Genomic DNA, 20,030 nt, shown 5'->3' on the forward strand with positions numbered 1-20,030 from the left:
CACGATTAATCGCTTAATAAAAAAAGGCTTTTTTATTAAAAAAGAAATTCCCCGCAACGTTTGTGTTAATTCTTTTGACATTTAATGTTGAGGAAGTCTTCAACATTTTTTATCCACTGCACACGCTCATCCTCCTCTTTTTCTAATCAGTTAATTAAAAAAAGACCCCAATATTTTGACATGAACAAATATTCTAAATGTGACACGCAAACATTTATTAAATGCTTTACTTTAACTCATTCACTGCCATTGACGGCTATAGATGTCAAAAATTCATTTGAACTATTTCTATTAGTTTAACATTTTTTCCCAATTCTGTTAGCTGTGTGCATTTGGGTGCAGGCATTTTGTGAATACTTTTTAAAAATCAGATGCCAAAGATAAGATTTGGCTTGATGTCACAGTTTTTACACTCATATATTTCTTGGAATTAACGGTTTTTTTTTTTTATTAGAACAGATATAAAATCTGTGATTAATCGTGAGTAGTAAAGTCATGCAAAAAATTGTAATCGCCCGACGCCCCTAATTTTTTATAATCTTTTCCTTATATATATATAAAAAAAAGATTATTAAAAATTAAAAATATATATTTAAAAAAAGAAAGAAAAAGAAAAGATTATTAAAAATTAGGGGCATCAGGCAATTAAAACCTGTAATCGTAATTAATCATGATTAATCACAAATTTTATATCTGTTCTAAATGTACAAAAAAAATCTAGGTTTTCATACTCTTGTTAACAAAAATGGAAAAATATGTTAAACTAATAAGAAATAGTTAAAATAAATTGTTGACGTCTATAGCTGTCAATGGCAGTGAATGAGTTAATGCATGTAATAATGTTTATTGCGCAAACACAACCTGCGCTACCTTGAACGTAGCCATCCGCTGTCACGCTAAAGGATAATCTATGGTCAAAATTAATAGTGCGATTAATCTGCGTTAATTCATGATTAATGCGATATTTTTTATGTGATTAATGAATCAGTTAACGCTTTAACTTTGACAGCACGAATTTATACATAGTAGTTTATAAGGAAGAAATTTGCATTTTGTACTAAAAAATACTGATTTTGTTTATCTATCAAATTGAATCGGAGGCTGTGTGCATTTGGGTGCAGGCATTTTGTGAATACTTTTTAAAAATCAGATGCCAAAGATAAGATTTGGCTTGATGTCACAGTTTTTACACTTATATATTTCTTGGAATTAATATATCATAGATCATCAAAATATGTAACAGACAATAGACCAAAGTCTCAGGTCTATATATTTTGTATTCATGTCATTTTCATATTTGTGCCAATACAGCATTAAAAGCAATAAAATAGAGAATGTGAACATGTTGTCCTACCATTAGGTAAGTTGTCTCACTGTACGGGGTAAAATGTCACACTGGATTTTGAACGGTCAAACGATTACATTTTTAATCAGATTAATCAATTTTTGAATTTTGATTAATCACTATTAATCACTTAATTAAAAAAGCTTTTATATCAACATTTTTGCCCGCCAAATTTGAAGAGCACCTGTTATGTGTTAATTCTTTAGATATTTAATGTTATGAGGACATCTTCAATATTTTATGATCCACTCCACATGCTAATCATCCTCCTCCTTTTCTAATCAGCTAATCACTAGCATAATTGTACATGAAAAAAAATGACCCCAGTAGTTAGACATGAACAAATATTCTGAATGTCATACAAAAACATTTATTAAATGCTTTACTTGAATGCATGTCGTTTTGTTTATTGCTCAAACGCAACCTGTGCTACCTTTAACGTAAGCATCCGCTGTCAAGCTAAAAGATCATCTACGGTTAAAATTTATAGTGTGTTAATACTTAATGTCATAATTTTTTTGTGATTAAGCAATGAGTTAAAGCTTTAATTTTGACAGGTCTACTAATAACACAAGTCCAAAATGATTCCTGTTCTACTTTTTTTTTTCCTTGAAAGTGAAGATTTAAGTCATCCACAGAATTTTTTTTATCACTGAGGTTAAAAAATGTGTTGAACATAGAGCCAATGAATTAACTTTAACATGAAATATTATGCAACATGCACTGGATTCAGGAATTGCCGCCATGTAGGTCACGGCTCTCAGCCTCAAATGCCTGTTTTACCTTGGTTAAACTGAAAAATTAAAAAATGAATTAAATCACAAAAAAAGAAAGCATCGGTTCATCATGAAACTTATCCAGTCCTGAAATGTGGATATTGTTCCAACAACTAGAGGATGACAAATTAATTTCCTCACTCGTCAGACTCATCATCCAATTGGCAATTCCCGCAGTGCAGACATAAACCGATTTCCATTGGCCCATTCTTTGCACACGACACATGCGACAACAAACCTCAAAACTACCATGTTTGCTAATGCTACGTCTAGTAAAGGTTAGCTCAAATCATAAAAATAACTGAAGTATGACAAGATGCTTGACTCTGTCCTCTATCAAGTCCACTTGTATCACTGCTAGGATTTTTATCTGGAAGATGCGTGTTTTAAAATATATAAAGGTAGCATTTTGTACTTTATGCAAAATGATTAATTGACACACATCTCAGCTCACTATTTGCTTCTTTTATCAAATAGGATCCAAAGTAATAAAACTAGTAATCCACTTTTTAGTTGCGCCCTCTGATGGAGAAGAGAATTGAAATGTGACAACTTACCCTTGTGACAACAAGCCCCACTCTCCCCTACATGTTAAAACACCCAAAATACATATTTGGGAACACTTTTCATTTCATTATGTACAAACAAATTGGCTTTGTACACAGAGCTATGGTTAAGTGAGCACATTTTTTGGTTCTGTACAATTTCAAACGAAGAACAAATACATACATGACACATGCGACAACAAACCTCAAAACTACCATGTTTGCTAATGCTACGTCCAGTAAAGGTTAGCTTAAATCAGAAAAGTAACTGAAGATGCTTGACTCTGGAGAAGAGAATTGAAATGTGACAACTTACCCACGTGACAACAAACCCCGCTCTCCCCTACATGTTAAAACACCAAAAAATACATATTTGGGAACACTTTTCATTTCATTACGTACAAACGAATTGGCTTTGTAATCTTATAACAATAAGCCTCTTGTTTACTCTCAGCTCTTCTCATCCGTCTATTGCTGCGCCGTGACATATTAGAAAGAATATACACAGTCAAACACCGAGCAATGAAAACCGAGGTCAATGCTGTGCAATATCCCGCAATAACAATGACGTGCTGCACTGATTCATGACTGCATTGCTACACCACGCCAGTCAGTTGCCCACGGAGATGTGCGCGGAGGAGGATACATGGCCTTCATTTAGTGGCTGCATTGTTAAGGAAATTCAACATACTGGTCAGAGAAAGGGGAAAAAAAAGAAAAAAAAGAAGAAGTATCTTCATCATCCTGCTGGGTTTTTATATATAACATATGCACAAAACAGACATGATTATAACTCTATTTTCATATTTTAATGTTGAACCTGTTCCTCATTATGATGTGGATTTCTAACCTCGCGACTGTTGCGTTTCTTTAAACGTCTGACTTTAAGGGGATTCCTCATTACAGTTGTAATTATCTACCACTGGTACTTTATTGCCCCGAAAGACTAATTGAGTGGCAGCTGTCTGATAGATTGGGCCGGACTGCCGTGTGTACTAGATTACCGAGTCATTGGGGAGAAGCCTCACATGCAAATTGGCTACAACTCTGTGGGCTGCCCCTAATCCTGTTCAACATCTTGCTGAATGGCAAGAAGTGGAAGTGTAGTGAAACGTGGCAACCTGACCAGAATTCAACAGCAAAGAATACTAATGAGACAAACCTTACTGCTGCAATCACGGAACTGTGTGTGTGTGTGTGATAATTGGTGGTTACATGTTTGATCTGTATGGAGACAATTATATGTGTAGTCTACATGAAAAAAATCCCAATCCCAGTTGACTTGGACTAAAAGATGGGTCAACCATGGATGGTTTACCAAACAATCGTAGGTCAAATAGAAACAAACTTTCACACTTAAAGTACATTCACACTTTAAAAAAAAAAGGATCTACATACTTCTGATGTACCATATTTATATGATATTTAATGGTCTGCTTATAGTTATTTTTAACAGTGAGTGAGTAATTTTCAATGTTGACACTGTATTTGCATTGTTTGGGTAGACATGGTTTTGTATATTACAAAGTATGTCACTAATCAGGTCACAGGCAGCCATTTTAGAGCGTTTTGACATTTTCAAAACCCGCATGATATTGTGTTCAGTGATTATATATACGCTGCGTTTAATTTACCATTTGAAAGAATTGACTCATTTCACCAAGAAAAAAAATAGAGTTTGGTTCTTCCTTTTCCCGTTCTCTTATAATCAGTGGTAGGACAAAGTAGGGCTGGGTTTAAAAAATCTAATAATCAATATCGAAATCGATGTTCCTTTTCGAGCCTGACTTCAATTCATAAAACATGAATCGATTTTTTAAATATCTCTCTTTCCCATAAATTCGTAAGAAATTTTAATTTTAAGGCCATTTTACTGGTATTTTATTGTTTTCTTGAAATTTACATTTATGAAAGACCTGACTTTTTGCACTTTAAGACAATTCAGAATCTTTTTAATTTATACAGGGTGACACACACACATACACATACACACAAAACGGGAACTTTTTAACTCATTCACTGCCATTGACGGTTATAGACGTCCCAAAAACATTTTAACTATTTCTATTAGTTTAGCATTTTTTTATGAAAACCTATATTCTTTTATTATACATTTAGAACAGATATATAATGTGTGATTAATCGTGAGTTAACTAGTGAAGTCATGCGATTAATTACGAGTAAAAATTTTAATCGCCCCTAATTTGTAATAATCATCTCGTCAGGCAATTATATTTTTTAATTGTAATTAATCGCATGACTTCATTAGTTAACTCATAATTAAGCACACATTTTATATCTGTTCTAAATGTACATTTTCACACTCTTGTTGAAAAAAGTGGAAAAAAATGTTAAACTAATAGAAAGAGTTCAAATTAATTTTTGACGTTTATAGCCGTCAATGGCAGTGAATGAGTTAACAATCCAATAAAACCAAGAGTGATGGAGGAAAAATATTTTATTCATAGGAATTAAAACCTTAAAACATACCATTTAAGAATTAATGTAGGAATTTTCTTTCTTTTCTTAAAAAAAAAAAAGTTCTGTAGATGACATCCTCCTTCCTGTAAGAATCCTTTGAAATCTGCTGTTGAGATTCCTCATTGACCGCTGCAACATCTCAGCTGGGAGGGCTGGGATTCCATCATTGTTTGATTATAAATGGCACGTTTTAAGGTTTCAATTACTATGAATAAAATATTTTTCTTTCATCACTCTTGGTTTTGTTGTATTGTTAAAAAGTTCCCGTTTTTTTTGTGTCACCCTGAATTAACAATGATTGAATAGAATTATGAAAACATTTTCATCTTATCCTTGCTGATGTCAATTTTTGCGTGACACTTAAGTGATTATAATATTTGTTAGTTTCATCGTCATCAATAAACTAAATCATTTAACCAGTTACTGCCTCCGCAAAATGTAATTTGGAATTTAATGTTTGTGGAGTTTTTATCGAGGACATCCTTGATATTTAAGAAGAATTGATGTTTCATCATTAATTAATATCTAATTGAATTAAAGTGAATCAAATTAAATTGAACACAAACTTATTGAACTGAACTCTTGTGAATCAAAATTGAGCCCTAGAACAAAGGTCACCGTTTCTTCTAGTGGACTCACAAAATGTGTGTTCAATTACATTGGTGCAGCATCAGATGCTCCCCGAACCCCATCCATCCCTGTTGAAAAACGTACCGAATAACACACACCCATGTATTATATGCCCACACCCAATATATGTTCTCCCCCCCAATGAAAATCACCCTTAAAAAGCAGTTATTTTCTCTCTATACAGTGATTTTATTTTTATTTTATTTTTTATTTTTTTAGCAACCCCTAGGCACTGATAAATGTCTAAACAATGTGATTTTTTTTTTGTCTCTTATTAAGCCCCCTGTATAATACCCACTCGATTTTGGACCCTTTTTTTTTGTGACAAAAACATTTTATTATTTGATTTTACAGTAATTGAGAAGTATAATTGGCAATGGCAGTAAAGGAGTCAAATATGGTCAAAATCGCATTGACAATCTGCCTACACGCTGTACTCACATTGGCAGTTATGCAATCCACATCAGATTTGTTTCCACATTTAGAATTACCGACATTTTTTTTCTCGCATTACACTGCTGTAGCACATATCCGAATTGGGCCCCTTGAGAGCAAAACATCTGGAATTGCGTCAGTTGATCCTTGTAGTGTAAATATGACATCATATTTCATCAATGAAAGCGACCGCAGACAAAATTCACACTCCGGGTTGAAATGAATGAATGAAAGATTGTGAACATGATACTAAAATAAGCTACACAATTTTCAATGAGAACATTTTGGCTAGCAATCTGCTCTTTGGTAAACATTTGAAATCTGCCAGATGCTGGCCCTCGTCCATAAACTGTGTTCAAATCATTTCCCTGCTCCAAAGTGAACAACAAATGACTCATTTTAATAAAATTTTAATGCACACAATGTGTTACCATCAGATCAGACTGTAAAATCACATTTGTGGAGCTTTTGCTATCAGAAAATGAAAACAATTTGAAGAATGTTGGTTACGATAGGTGTGAGATATACAATTTAAATGATTAGTACCTACTTAGGGAAAATATTTCCTGAAAGAGATCCATTAAATGTTCTGAATGGCAAGGACTCAATCCTATGTGGACAGCAACCACAACAAACACCGCTTCTGCACTCAAATCCTAAAAGGGGAATTAGGCAAAAGGCTCCGTATGTAGTGCTAATTGTCTTGTTGCTACTGCAGCTATGATTGCATACAAAATGTTTCCTGCTCCTCTGAGACGATGTGGAAATCCTCAAATTACTGAGGTGGAGAATTGTACAGCTGCTCTGTTTGGAAGCCTCTTTATAGTCTGTATTTTAATGGGCACACACCTCTTTAATGGAGCAATTCTTCTGCGCTATGTTCAAGACCAAGAAACAGAAACGCTTGATAAGGAAATAACTGGAACAAAATCAATATTATAAACAACACAGCTACACAGAGGCAAGTCTCTGCTGGTTACTTTTTTAAAAACATTTTTTAAGTGATGCTTCTTTTTTTGGAGCAGACATTTTGTGCTTTTTAAAGCTTTGTCCAGTCTATTATGTTGCTTTTAGAGCACAAAACCTGTATTTATAGCTATGATTGTGTTTGTTGCTTATTCACTTAGAATGAAATGCTATGTCAGGGCTACAAATGGATGCTTTTATCTACCGTGGCACAAGAAGTCACACTCATACCTTTATATAGTTACTAGCTTTTGATTGTTTTATAGTCATGGGCTAGATGTAAGTATTTACTATAATGATGGCTTTACAACTTCATTAGCATAGATTTGTGATTGCAATAAAGACCTGCTTGTACCTTATATCTGCTTTTTAACTCATTCACTGCCATTGACGGCTCTAGACGTCAAAAAGTAATTTTAACTATTTTTATTAGTTTAACATTTTTTCACACTTTTGTTAACAAGAGTATGATTTTTTTTTATTGTACATTTAGACCAGATATAAAATGTGTGATTACTATTAAAGTCATGCGGTTAATTACAAATAAAAAAATGTAATCGCCTGACGCCCTAATTTTAATAATATTTTCTTTTTTTGAAAGATTATTTTAAAAAAAAGAAAAGAAAATATTATTAAAAATTTGGTTTTTGAAAAAAAAATTATTTAAAAAAGAAAAAAAGATTATTATAAATTAGGTTTTAATTGTAATTAATCACATGACTTCAATAGTTAACTTACGATTAATCACAAATTTTATATCTGTTCTAAATGTACAATAAAAACGTTTTTCTAGGTTTTCATACTCTTGTTAAAAGTGGAAACAATTTTAAACTAACAGAAGTAGGTCAAATGAATTTTTGACGTCCAAAGCCGTCAATGGCAGTGAATGAGTTAAAACCACATCAGTAATTACAGCACTTAATTGTCATCCTCCTGTCTGGCTCATTATAGCATGATGTCATTAAGTACATGCAGCAAAATTGAGATGTCACTCAATCATTTAAAAGAAGAACAAAACCATGACGAGTGTTTAATTTAGTGCAGCTGTATTAACTAGAATGATAACTTCTACAAAATGGTCCACAACAAAATTGAGTTTGACACACTTGCTTTAAAACTCTTTTTTCCCCCCTCTACAATTTGTTCTATGAAGCCCCCCTAGTTTAAACACAGTATTCTGATTAATATTGTGTTTGCGTAATATGAGTTAAGCATCCAAATCTACCTGTATTTATCCATCTCCAGGGGCGGCCATTTTGTCACTTGCTGCCGACTGAAAATGACATCACAGTTGCTCATGCCTCCGGTAATGGCCAATCACGGCTCACCTGTATTCTACAGCTCAACTGCGATTAGCTGTTACCTGAGCCCTTAGCAACTGAGATGTCATTTTCAGCTGACAGCAAGTAGCAAAATGGCCGCCCCTTACAATGACATGGGTAACAATGGGTTGATTTTGCTGCTTAATTTATATGCCACAAATGAATATTAATCAGAATACCGTGTTAAGACTTCTAGGGCATTGAACATATTATTGTAAATCATTTTGGGGGGGTTGAATTTTATATTTTTTGTCACATATATTATAGCAATGTATTTGTAATTCATCTGCTACAGTATATACAGTATAATTCCAATATATTTTATTCAAAAATAATTTCAAAACACTACCTCCCCCCATTAGAAAGAGCCCTCCACTCGGTTTTGTGGTGGTTTTTAAAGCTTCATTCAAACAATGATTCCAAGCTCGTGCTGTGCTCACGTGTGAGCTGGCAGCTAATTAGCGTGGCGGCGACGTGAAGTTGAAAGCTGAAGCATAACCTGCGGCATAATTGTCACAAGAATGTTGTTGAGTATATTTCAAAATATTTTCCCTGTTTGTCTCCTGTGTGTGTGTGTTGCAGCTCTGCCAGTTACAGGGCGTAAACTCAGCATCTCTGGAAGTGGCAGAGAACCAACACAATGTTGTGACCGCGATGGTGGCTCTGAGTGGACTGTGACGAAGGGACAACAGCTGGAGGGGACTCAACAACAAGGGGGGCATGTGGGGGTGGAACTACTACTTTCTGAAATAGGTAAACAATCCCTGCAGGATTGAATAAATGAATAAACCGTGGCCCAGAATGATTGCCTTAATTACCACATATATGAAGCGATGCTATGACAAGACTTACACTACCATGTTTTCTTTACATGTGGAAAAAACGGAAACATTTATTGTAAGAAAGAGGTGTAAACATATGACGGCGTATTAGGGCCATGTATGTATATATATATATATATATATATATATATATAAGAGGGTGGGGGCAATATTTCAAGAAAAAACTTTGTGGTTAGATGTTAGTTTATAAAGTGGCAGATTTGCGAGAAAAAAACGATGAAACTTACGAGAAATACACGTAGCGTACTATTCGGATGTTTGTGCCAATACTTTTCGGTCGGGTTTTCAAATAAGGGGATAGTAATTGATTTAGCAAAGATTAACCATATGATGTTTAGCATTCGCTCTTTGAAGCGTTGGGTACGGCCAGCGACAAAGACGCCTCGCTTTGCAAAGGTCCACACCCTGAAGATCAAGCATTTAAGATAATTTGTTAAAATGTTTATTTACGTGTACATTTATGTTTCCAGAATTATTATTTACACATTCATATTTATTTATTTATTTAATTTTTTTTTGTAGCAGTAGCTAAATTGATGTGTCGAATCTGCCGTTCTCCGTCATTCACTAGCATTTACCTAAAGTATGCTAGCTTCTGATTGGTTAGTGTTTAGTCAGCTGGTGATCAGGAAGTGTTGTCGCTCTAGCTGCCGTGTTTAACGAGTAAAGTTTAAATTAAGAATGAATGCATCTCCATCCAGCCTTTTCATTTTATAAACAGTGCCCCATTAACCACCAACGAATCCTCACATTAGACCAAGGATGTCAAACATACGGCCCGCAGGCCAGATCAGGCCCGCATAGGGGTTTAATCCGGTCCACGAGATGATTTTGGAAAATAAAAAATAAATTGTAATGTCAAACCAATTAATCAGCCGGCCACAATCAAAACATACATTCGTAATTTCACAAGCAGTCCTCCGATAAGCAATGCAACGTGTACACGGAATCATCCTGGATGTCATTATTTTACACACAACCTAAAGTTACTGTTTGTTTAAAAAAAATTGTTTTTAAATCATAGACAGACATAAACGTGTTAAATACGACACAACTTCAATTACTGGTAACACAAATACATATGACAAGGATTAACGTCCTTATAACTTCATCAACTGCGCCACACAATGCATTCTGGGAACAAGATATATGCAAAACAGGTAGATTTAACACGTCCAGAACTCATACAGGCAAAGTGTTGCCACGTCCATTTGCATTCGTGTTTTTTTTGGGGGGGGGAAACAATACAGTTGAGCTCCGTAATTTAGGGCTGACCCACAAATAGTGAAAATCTGCGTATAATTGACGGCAATTGTTTTTAAGATATATACCATTATTTTTTACTGATTCGGCCCACTTGGTAATATATTTTCCTCCATGCGGCCACTGAGCTAATATGAGTTTGACACCCCTGCATTAGAATATAGCTACGTGTATTTGTCGTAAGTTTGAGTTTTTTTCTTGCAAATTTGCCACTTTATAATTTGCCACTTTACAAAGTGGCAAATTTGCTATTTTTTTCTTGGCATATTACCCTCCCTCTGAAAAAACAAAATATATATGCAGTGTTCCCTCGTTTTCTGCTGGAGTTAGGTTCCAAAAATGACCCGCAATAAGTGAAATCCGCGAAGGAGTTAGCTTTATGTTTTAAATTTGTTATAAATGTTTTAAGGCTCTAAAACGCCTCACTACACAGTTTATACACTTTTCTCATCGAGGCAGTTACATTTTCTCACATTTCGTTCTTATTTAAACATTCTCAATGTTCAAACCTTCCTAAATTTGATAAAATAGGTACATTACTATAAAAAAAACAATAAACATACAAAATTACACTTAAAAAAAATCCGCGATACAGCAAAAGTGAACCGCGTTATAGCGAGGGAACACTGTATATACGACGTCGTAGTCAACATTGTAATATGCTAGAGAATAACAGTTGGTGTTCAGGAGGTTTTAGGTCGGCGTTATGAAACGGTACGTTGTCGCTCTGCCTATGTGCAGTCAGCTAATCTTCTTTCATATTGTCATCCAAACAAGGCTAACCTGTGTTGCTCCAAAGCTGGCAACAAAGATTTTCCTCGTCCAAGTCGTGTCCTAACATTCAAATTCTCATTGCCCAATTGTTTTTAGGGTTGGAAGATAAATTGGGATCACTTTGTTGAGCGCATTAACATCCACTCTCACTAAAACAAAGATGTCAGGCACATAAACCCGAGCATAAATATCTGCCACACACCTTCTATCCCCGGTGATGGATGGAAGCCGACACTACTATAGCCAAGATTCCCTCTCTTAAAAACAATAATACACCTTAGGTTGTTCTCAGATGCAAAACAACAAATGGACCAGCTGCTTTGTTGACTTGTTTCCACTTTTAAGTGTATGCAAAGTAACATGAACGTGTGTTCTCTATTTTTTTAAACCTAGCCTTGATAAATACATAACCAAAGGTGAAACCCTGAATTTATTGTATGTTGTGCTGCTCAGATGTTGTGTTATAGATGCACACCCAATAGGAGACAATGTAAATAGCAGACGTTTCTACTTGTGTGTCCTGAGATGTGTTGCGGAGTCATTTGAGACTTTCAAACTTGATTTGACTGTTATACGAGCATCCATCATAATAATCATCATCGGTGTTTGTTTTGCCCTCACTGATGCGATCATGTTGCTCATGTTGTTGTGAACGCTGCTCTCACTCGCCTCATTTCTGTTTGTATTTTATTTATTTATTTCCGCCCATCAAAGAGTCATTATTTGAAAACACGAGATTGCTAATGTTGTTTGGGCACTGAGGAGTCGAATTGCCTCTTACCTCTCTGATGCTGTTCTCGCACACATGCCTGTTTTGCATTATTAACTGTCTGTATCTTCAGTTGTATTAGGCATTATTTTACATACTGTGTTAATGATACTGGCACTTAAGAAGCCTGGATTTAGAGCCCAATATCTTTTTATAAGTATTTTCCCTCTTTTACAGAAAATCCAAAGTACACACTACTGTTCTTTATTTGAACAATTTATATCTGTAATTACCTCACCGCTTGTATCTGTGGGAGGGAAAAGTTCTTCACTGAATGTTCCTGGGGTTTCCAGAGTGTCGTAAAAACGTGTAACCATACAGGATAGCCACAGTAGTTTTACAATTGATGTCAGTGGTTGTTGTTGTAAATTACCCTACAAGGAGGATGTTTTTATTGGGAAATAGATTTACCGTTTATGCTGTCACTTTAGTTGGTTTAACGGCAGAATGACTGGATTAAAATTGACACAGTTGTTTCTTGTCTGAAATTATAGCATAGGAAAAGTGTTTAGGGGGTGACGTAAACAAATTGTGTCATGCTACATGTTAGGAGAATCTTGTTGATCATGCTTTTAAGCGTCTACAATGACTATGTTTACATGCAATTAACTCACTCACTGCTATTGACGGCTATAGACGTCAAAAATTCATTTGAACAATTTCTATTAGTTAAAAAAAAATTATTGTACATTTTGAACAGATATAAAATTTAGGATTAATCTTAATAATTAAGTAATTAAACAAAAAGGAAAATATAAAAACATTTGAGGCGTCAGACGAATACATTTTTTAATTGTAATAAATGGCATGACTTCAGTAGTTAACTCATGACTAATCACATTTTATATCTGTTCTAAATGTACAACACATTTTTTTCTAGGTTTTCATACTTTTGTTAACAAAAGTGGAAAAAAATGTGAAACTAATAAAAATAGTTCAAATTAATTTTTGACGTCAATAGCCGTCAATGGCAGTGAATGAGTTAATAACCCTTTCAAAACCCGAATATTGACAATATTTGGGTTTTGAAAATCCATGTAAAAACGCGCAATAACCCGAATAAGATGCCTGGGGTACCCCTTCTCAAACCCAAATGTTTGGTCATATAAACGCAATCGGGGTACCTCCATTGAATGGAACCTTGGGTTGTGTTCTGCACATGCGACAATGCCACAGTGTGTATATGTAAGATATTCACACCTAAATGGGTTTGCGGAAACACGCATGCAGAGGTAAACAAACATGGCGACGCAGCACAGAACCACATTTTGGGAGCGAGGGGGAAACCTATTAGTTTATTAGTGTGGTGAGTCACATGAATATAATCTAGTCTTTTATCAACCGTAGAAACTTAAAAGCGGAAATGTATGTTTAGACCGGGATATTTATATGGGAGTAACACTGTCTGCTAACACATATAAACGGGCTGTTCCGATTGTTTCAGAAATCAGAATTTAAAAAGAACAATTAATACCTTTAAAAACGAATATTGCCACTATCTGTCGACTGAAGATGACATCACCTGTACTGACGAAACAGTTAACGACCAATCATGGCTCAGTTTCTGACCAAACCCAGAAAACAGGTAAGCCGTGATTGGTCGTTACCTATTGCCTCATCACAGGGGATGTCATCTTCAGTGGACAGCAAGTGGAAAAATGTGTTTCAAAGGTATTAATTGTACATGAAAAATAATGAAGTTGTCAAATTAATTCTGGACAAAATATAAACTTTTCACTGCTGAAAATGGCTCAATGAGTCAAGTATCCCTTTAACCCCAATATCGACTGCGTGTAAACATAATCAATGAGATTAGATTCAGTCATATCTTTGTCAACTCTTGAATAATATCCACTGTATGGCCTTTATTATATGAGAATATCAATCAACTAAGCAGACATGAATTTGATAAAATTGTAGGGGGGTAAAGTGTAACTTTCCTTGGAAATGTATACTTATAGTATTTACTCTCAAAATATTAACTGATAAACAACAAGCATTATGTACTGTAGATTATTGGGACACTTGTTGTATGCATATGCTGCATTCCCAAGAACTCAGAAGTTGGAAATTTCTGACCTCTGACTATGCAAAGTGAATTAGAACACCGTTTTGAGTCGTTCCTGTGTCGGAAGAAACCACCGACAGACAATAATTCACAATGGTATGTTAGCAGGCGGCACGGTGGCTGACTGGTTAGCACGTCCGCCTCCCAGTGCAAAGGTTGTGAGATCAAGTCCGGGCTTCGGCCTTCCTGGGTGGAGTTTGCATGTTTTCCCCGTGCTTGCGTGTGTTTTCTCCGGGTACTCCGGTTTCCTCCCACATTCCAAAAACATGCATGGCAGGTGAATTGGACACTCCAAATTGTCCATAGGTGTGATTGTGAGTATGGTTGTTCGTCTCTGTGTGCCCTGCGATTGGCTGGCAACCAGTTCAGGGTGTACCCCGCCTACTGCCCGAAGCCAGCTGGGATAGGCTCCAGCAACCCCCGCGACCCTTGTGAGGACAAGCGGTACAGAAAATGGATGGATGGATGGATGGTATGTTAGCATTGTTTTTTTGTTTTTTTATCTGTACTTCATAAAGTATTCACTGAAATTGAGCTTTTCATTTCCAAGAGGGAACTTTCCAACATCCTAACAGTCTTGAATGCAGCATTTGCACAGACATATTGTTGTCTTTCCAAGCAAGCATTTCAGCATAAGGCAAATGTTTGCACCAAATAGTGACGTCTTTCTGGCTGGATTAAAAAAAAACTGCTTGTGTATTCCTGGCAAATGAGAGTGAGCCTTGATAGTGTTGAAGTCAACACCTCCAGTCACCTCGCATCAAACAGCAGCAGAGGAGAAGGAAAGGAATCAGTTTAACTGGACCGTCTCTGACCCACTTCCTTAAGCAGGCTATTAATTAAAATAATGAACGTGGTTCGAGGCTGCGGTTATGTCAGCTAGCCGTGACACGGTCCCTTAAATCTGCTTTTGTCGGCACATTAGAGAACTACAACATTAATCAGCATTTTACAGCCGATTGAAAGACTTGCGTAACTAATTAGAGAAGGTCCTAACCTGCAATAACAGCACATTATGCATGTGGAAATATTATTCAGAATAAAAAAAAAAAGAAGAGTGATGACAGAAAAAAAAATCATAGTTTGTACTAACCGTGGATGTTTCAAAGCTTGTTTATGGAATTGGGTCGTTTTACCCACACACTAAATACATTACAGGAATAATGTTACAATCATCTTTGTCAAAATTCACTACAAATAGTTCTCTTGAGCAGTAGAATATTCAACCAAATATTAAAAGTCATATTTTTCAGGGATAGTATTGTAGAGTATATGATATATCTAAAATAGTATTTGTGGAGTGTGTTGTGGTTGTCTGTAAGGGATTGCACACATGTACAAAGGTTGCTGGAAAAAAAGTGAGAAGACACCGGTCCTTAAGTTCAAAATTAAATACTCTACAAATTCTGCCTAGCAACAATAGACTGGGTCACTGAGTAAAAAAAAAAAAAAACTATTGCTGCAGAAAATATAATAGATAATTAAAGTTTTATGAATCAAAAAATAAAAAGGCAGCAGCATAGTGGGGCAGTGGTTAGCACAACTGACTCACAGTTCTCTGGTTGGGGGTTTAAATCCATGCTTTGGAATCCAGTGCTTGTGTGGATGTTGTCAACATTCCAAAGACATGCAGGGTAGGTTCAGTGAAGATGCAAAATCAGGGGTGTCCAAACTTTTTGGTTTGAGGGTCGCATACAGAAAAATGGAATGACATGAGCCATTTTAAAATTCTTCGACTTGAATTTCTTCAACACGCTAAAATCAATCAAGTAAGCTATTATACTGTAAATTGTTTGTAATTCTTGGTAAGTTTGATAAACTGCTACAATAGTAGCTTTCTGTTAATGGTGATAAGGCAAATAGTCAGGAATTTTTCAAGATTATGAGTGGGGTAGACTAGATCCACCTCTGCACTGAACAGCACATGAATCACATCTCAACATTCAAAACTTAAACAAGAGCAAACTGTAGTAAGATGATTAATTTTTAAAAAGATACTTGTGGATAATTAATGTGGTATGTTCAAAAATTGAACATTGACAGCAAAATGTGGACAAAAACTATTTTTGCTTCTAAAATTAAATCATATTTACTCGCAACTGTAATTTAAAGAGTAATTTGATTATTTTAGTCGTTCAACAGATGCAACATGAAAATGAACGACCAGCCCCCCCCCCCCCCCCCCCCCGTTGATGACTACACAGTAAATTCGGAGTAAATTTTACTCTAAATTGAGTCTATTAGGTCACACTCTAAATAGAGTCAAATTTACACTTGGAAGAGAGTAAAATAAAAAGTTACACAAGGGTTGAGCTTCAGGTTGGAAGACTGCCACTCTACCACCTGAGCTATGCCACTCCTACTGCTTGCTTAGGTCCAAGAGGAGACCAAAAACATCGGCCTCTTGGCGTTACAAAGATTCCAGCTGACACGAGCGATATGCTAACACACAGCAGGAGCTGAAGTTGTGAGTTTGTTCCTCAACCCTTGAGTAATGTTAATTGTATCCACCATCTTTAAATTTTGTCTCAGTTTTAGTCCAGTTTCAATTACGCTTGTTAGTTTTGATCATAGTTAGTCAACCTCATCTTGTTTTATTTAGTCCGTTTTTAGTCAACTATAAATCTAGCATTCTAGTCTGTATTTTAGTCCAAGAAAACAATTTTATTCATCTAGCTTTGGTCAACAGAAACTGTCAACGTTTTAGTCAGGAACATCATTTTACCCCTGTATATTTTTTTGTCAGCAGGTTAGGTTGAACATTTCATATCTAAATGTTCACATAAAATATTCTCTCTATCTTTTGATGAAAAACAACTTCACACACAATTACAGTATATCAACAAGTGGCTACTATGGCTACATGCTATGAGCTAGCTGCAGATTTGAAAGGGTGTGTGTCACTATGTGTCACATGACAGCGTCACAGTGACAGATACGCAGAGACAAGATTTGACAAAATCATTACATTTTCATCTCCTTTTTTGTTCATGAACTAAAATGTCCATAGATTTTAGTCCAGTTTTTAAGTACATTTTCATCTCGTCTTCATTAGTCAATGAGAATGCATACTGATTTAGTCTGAGTTGTTTTTTTTTTTTAATGAGGGTTTTATTATTGTCTAGTCTAGTTTTAGTCTGGTGAAAAATGTGTGATGACAAAATTAACACTAACCTTGACTGTGTGTGTTTTTTTAATATCTTGTTTTACTCTCTTCCAAGTGTGAATTTTACTCTATTTTCAGTGGGACCAAATAGACTCAGTTTAGAGTAAAATTTACTCTACAAAATGTACTGTGTAGTAATCAGTGCATGTTGCCAGGCGCTTTGTCTCATCAATGAACAACGAATAGTAATCGCTAGATGTCGACACCCCCCTCCCTTCCCCTTTGACAAACATGAATGATTCGCCTCCTGTTGTCCAACAGCTGTCGGCCGCTGAAAATTCGCTGGCGGGTCGCAAATGGCCCCCGGGCCATAGTTTGGACACCCCTGCTCTAATAAGCAGTACAGAAATTGGATAAAAGATAAACTATTGGTTTAGTAGGTTGTAGTCATGAATACTAATACTGTAGTTTGACAGGTCTGTGGCCAAACCAGCAGTAAATACACAATGAGACGTTTTCAGAAGCCTGTCCTCTCATTTTGCTTTCATTGCATCTCATGAATGCAAATTCCTCAATTTGTAATTGAAATAATGGAGAATATTTAGCGACCCCTACAGATGCATGACTACCTCACATGGGAGCACGATAGCCGCCGGCTCCCACGTTAACACTAACGCTGGTGGGGCCCATCAGACAACACTCGCAACAAGGTGAGAGGATAAAAGTGAATTTCTAATGAGGGCGGCCGCCAGCAAGAAAACACACGGAGGCTATGTTCACATATAACAGAGGTGTCATAGCCACCGGCCACAGGAGGACAATGAGGCCATGCTCATCACACACAGTTTACGGTTATTCTGAGACATGACTTCTACAATTACGGTACGGTGGTCGTTTGGACCCGGTGGCAAGACCTGCGATGTGCAACCATACACTGCTGCTGGTATGTTGCTGCTGTGTTGTATGAATTCATCTGACTTGAAAGATTCACGAGTCCATCGCTTCACTCCATATTTCCCTGGCTGCAGAATAGCTCATGAGATATCACATATCAAGGAGTAGTACAGTCATTGTTTTGGAGTTTTACAGGTATCAAACTCAAGGCCCAGGGGCCACCACATCATTTTATGTTGCCATTAAAAGCAAACCATGTGCACCAAGTTCCATGACCCTTGCTAAAATCTGTATCAAAATTTCAAAATGTCACGTGTTAGTAATAATAATGATAATAATAATAATAATAATAATACGTCAATTTGTTGTGTATGTGTAATAATACAATCAGAAGTTTATTTCTGTTTCACCGTCATAACGTAACCGTAAGCCGTAACAACAAAGTGACCTGTGACAAAATTTTAGAGGATGCAAAAATTTTTATACATTATTTATTTGTTTATTTATTTATTTATTTTTAATCTTTACCAACATATGTTTTGTACGACAGCATATTAGGGCCACATATAAATATATATTTTTTAGAGGGCGGGGGCAATATTTTGAGAAAAAAAACTTGGGTTTATAAAGTTTAGAAAGTGGCAAATTTGCGAGGAAAAACATAAATTTGCCACTTTCTAAAGTGGCAAATTTGCAAGAATTTTTTTTTAAATACACGTAGCGTACTACTCGGATGTTTGTGCCTGACTTTTCGGTCGGGTTTTCAAAAAAGGATATATCATGTTAAGCACAAAGACGCCTCATTTTGCGAAGGTCCACATCCTGAGGATCAAGTATTTAAGTTAATTAGTTAAAATAAATATTCACTTGTACAGTTATGTTTCCAGAATTATTATTTACACATTCATACATTTTTGGTATGTTTTAGTACAAGTAGCTAAGTTGATGTGTCGAATCTGCTGCTCTCTGTCATTCACTTGCATTTACCTAAAGTATGCTAGCTTCTGATTGGTTACTGCCGTGTATGACGAGTAAAGTTTGAATTAAGGATGAATCCGTCTCCATCCTGCCTTTTTATTTTATAAACAGTGTCCCATTAACCACCAACGAAGCCTCACATTAGACTATAGCTACGCTACATGTATTTCTCGTAAGTTTCTGAGTTTTTCTCTCGCAAATCTGCCACTCTATGAAGTCGCAAATTTGCCACTTTATACAGTCGCAAATTTATCCCAAAAAATTCTCTAAATATTGTCCCCACCCTCTAAAATATATACATATTTATACGTGGCCTTAATACGCCGTCGTAGTTTTTAGATATTCTATGATCTATTTGTTGTGTTTTTCCCAGTCATGTTCAAATATATTATGCATAAATACAAGGCATCTCACTAAATTTGAACATCTTTTCAGGAGTTGGATTCAAAAAGTCTAACTCATATATTGGGTACCTAGTAAACTTATATGGTAGCTAAGCAAAAACACAAATTTACTAAATAATAATTAACTGAAAGTTTTTTAATTTTTAAAGCAGAAATTAGGTTGTAATTGGCCTTATGAAAAGCATTGTTTAATGGATCTGTATAATATATGATTTTAACTTTTGTAATTGAGCAACTGAAATAAATGACCTTTTGCTCAATATTCAAATTTATATAGATGCACTTGTATATAGAGAGCTGTGCAAAAGTCTTCCACTAGCGTTGCTTTTATAATGGCATTTTTCACAGGAGTCATGTTGACTTAACATTAAATATTAGGGCTTATACACCCATCAGGATTACAAAAAAAGTTAAAAATAAAAAATAAAACAA

The 20,030-nt window shown here is 35.5% G+C and overlaps 1 protein-coding gene across 3 annotated transcripts in view; it reads left to right on the forward strand.

The window, feature by feature from the left end:
• Nucleotides 1-20,030, forward strand: part of kcna4 (potassium voltage-gated channel, shaker-related subfamily, member 4) — a 103,603-nt gene that overhangs the window by 44,870 nt on the left and 38,703 nt on the right. Inside the window, exon 3 of one of the 3 annotated variants that reach the window (XM_086070811.1) lies at nucleotides 9,083-9,206. The exons of 1 other annotated variant lie outside the window; for it this stretch is intronic. The gene's annotated coding sequence lies outside the window, so the exon portion shown is untranslated. Of the gene's footprint in view, nucleotides 1-9,082; nucleotides 9,207-20,030 lie in introns of those variants that run through there. One more of the 3 variants, XM_086070812.1, reaches the window with a different exon arrangement.

The sequence above is a fragment of the Leptonotus elevatus genome, chromosome 3 (genome assembly GCF_054856555.1).
Source record: "Leptonotus elevatus isolate MCC_2025b chromosome 3, RoL_Lele_1.0, whole genome shotgun sequence".
Classification (NCBI taxonomy): domain Eukaryota; kingdom Metazoa; phylum Chordata; class Actinopteri; order Syngnathiformes; family Syngnathidae; genus Leptonotus; species Leptonotus elevatus.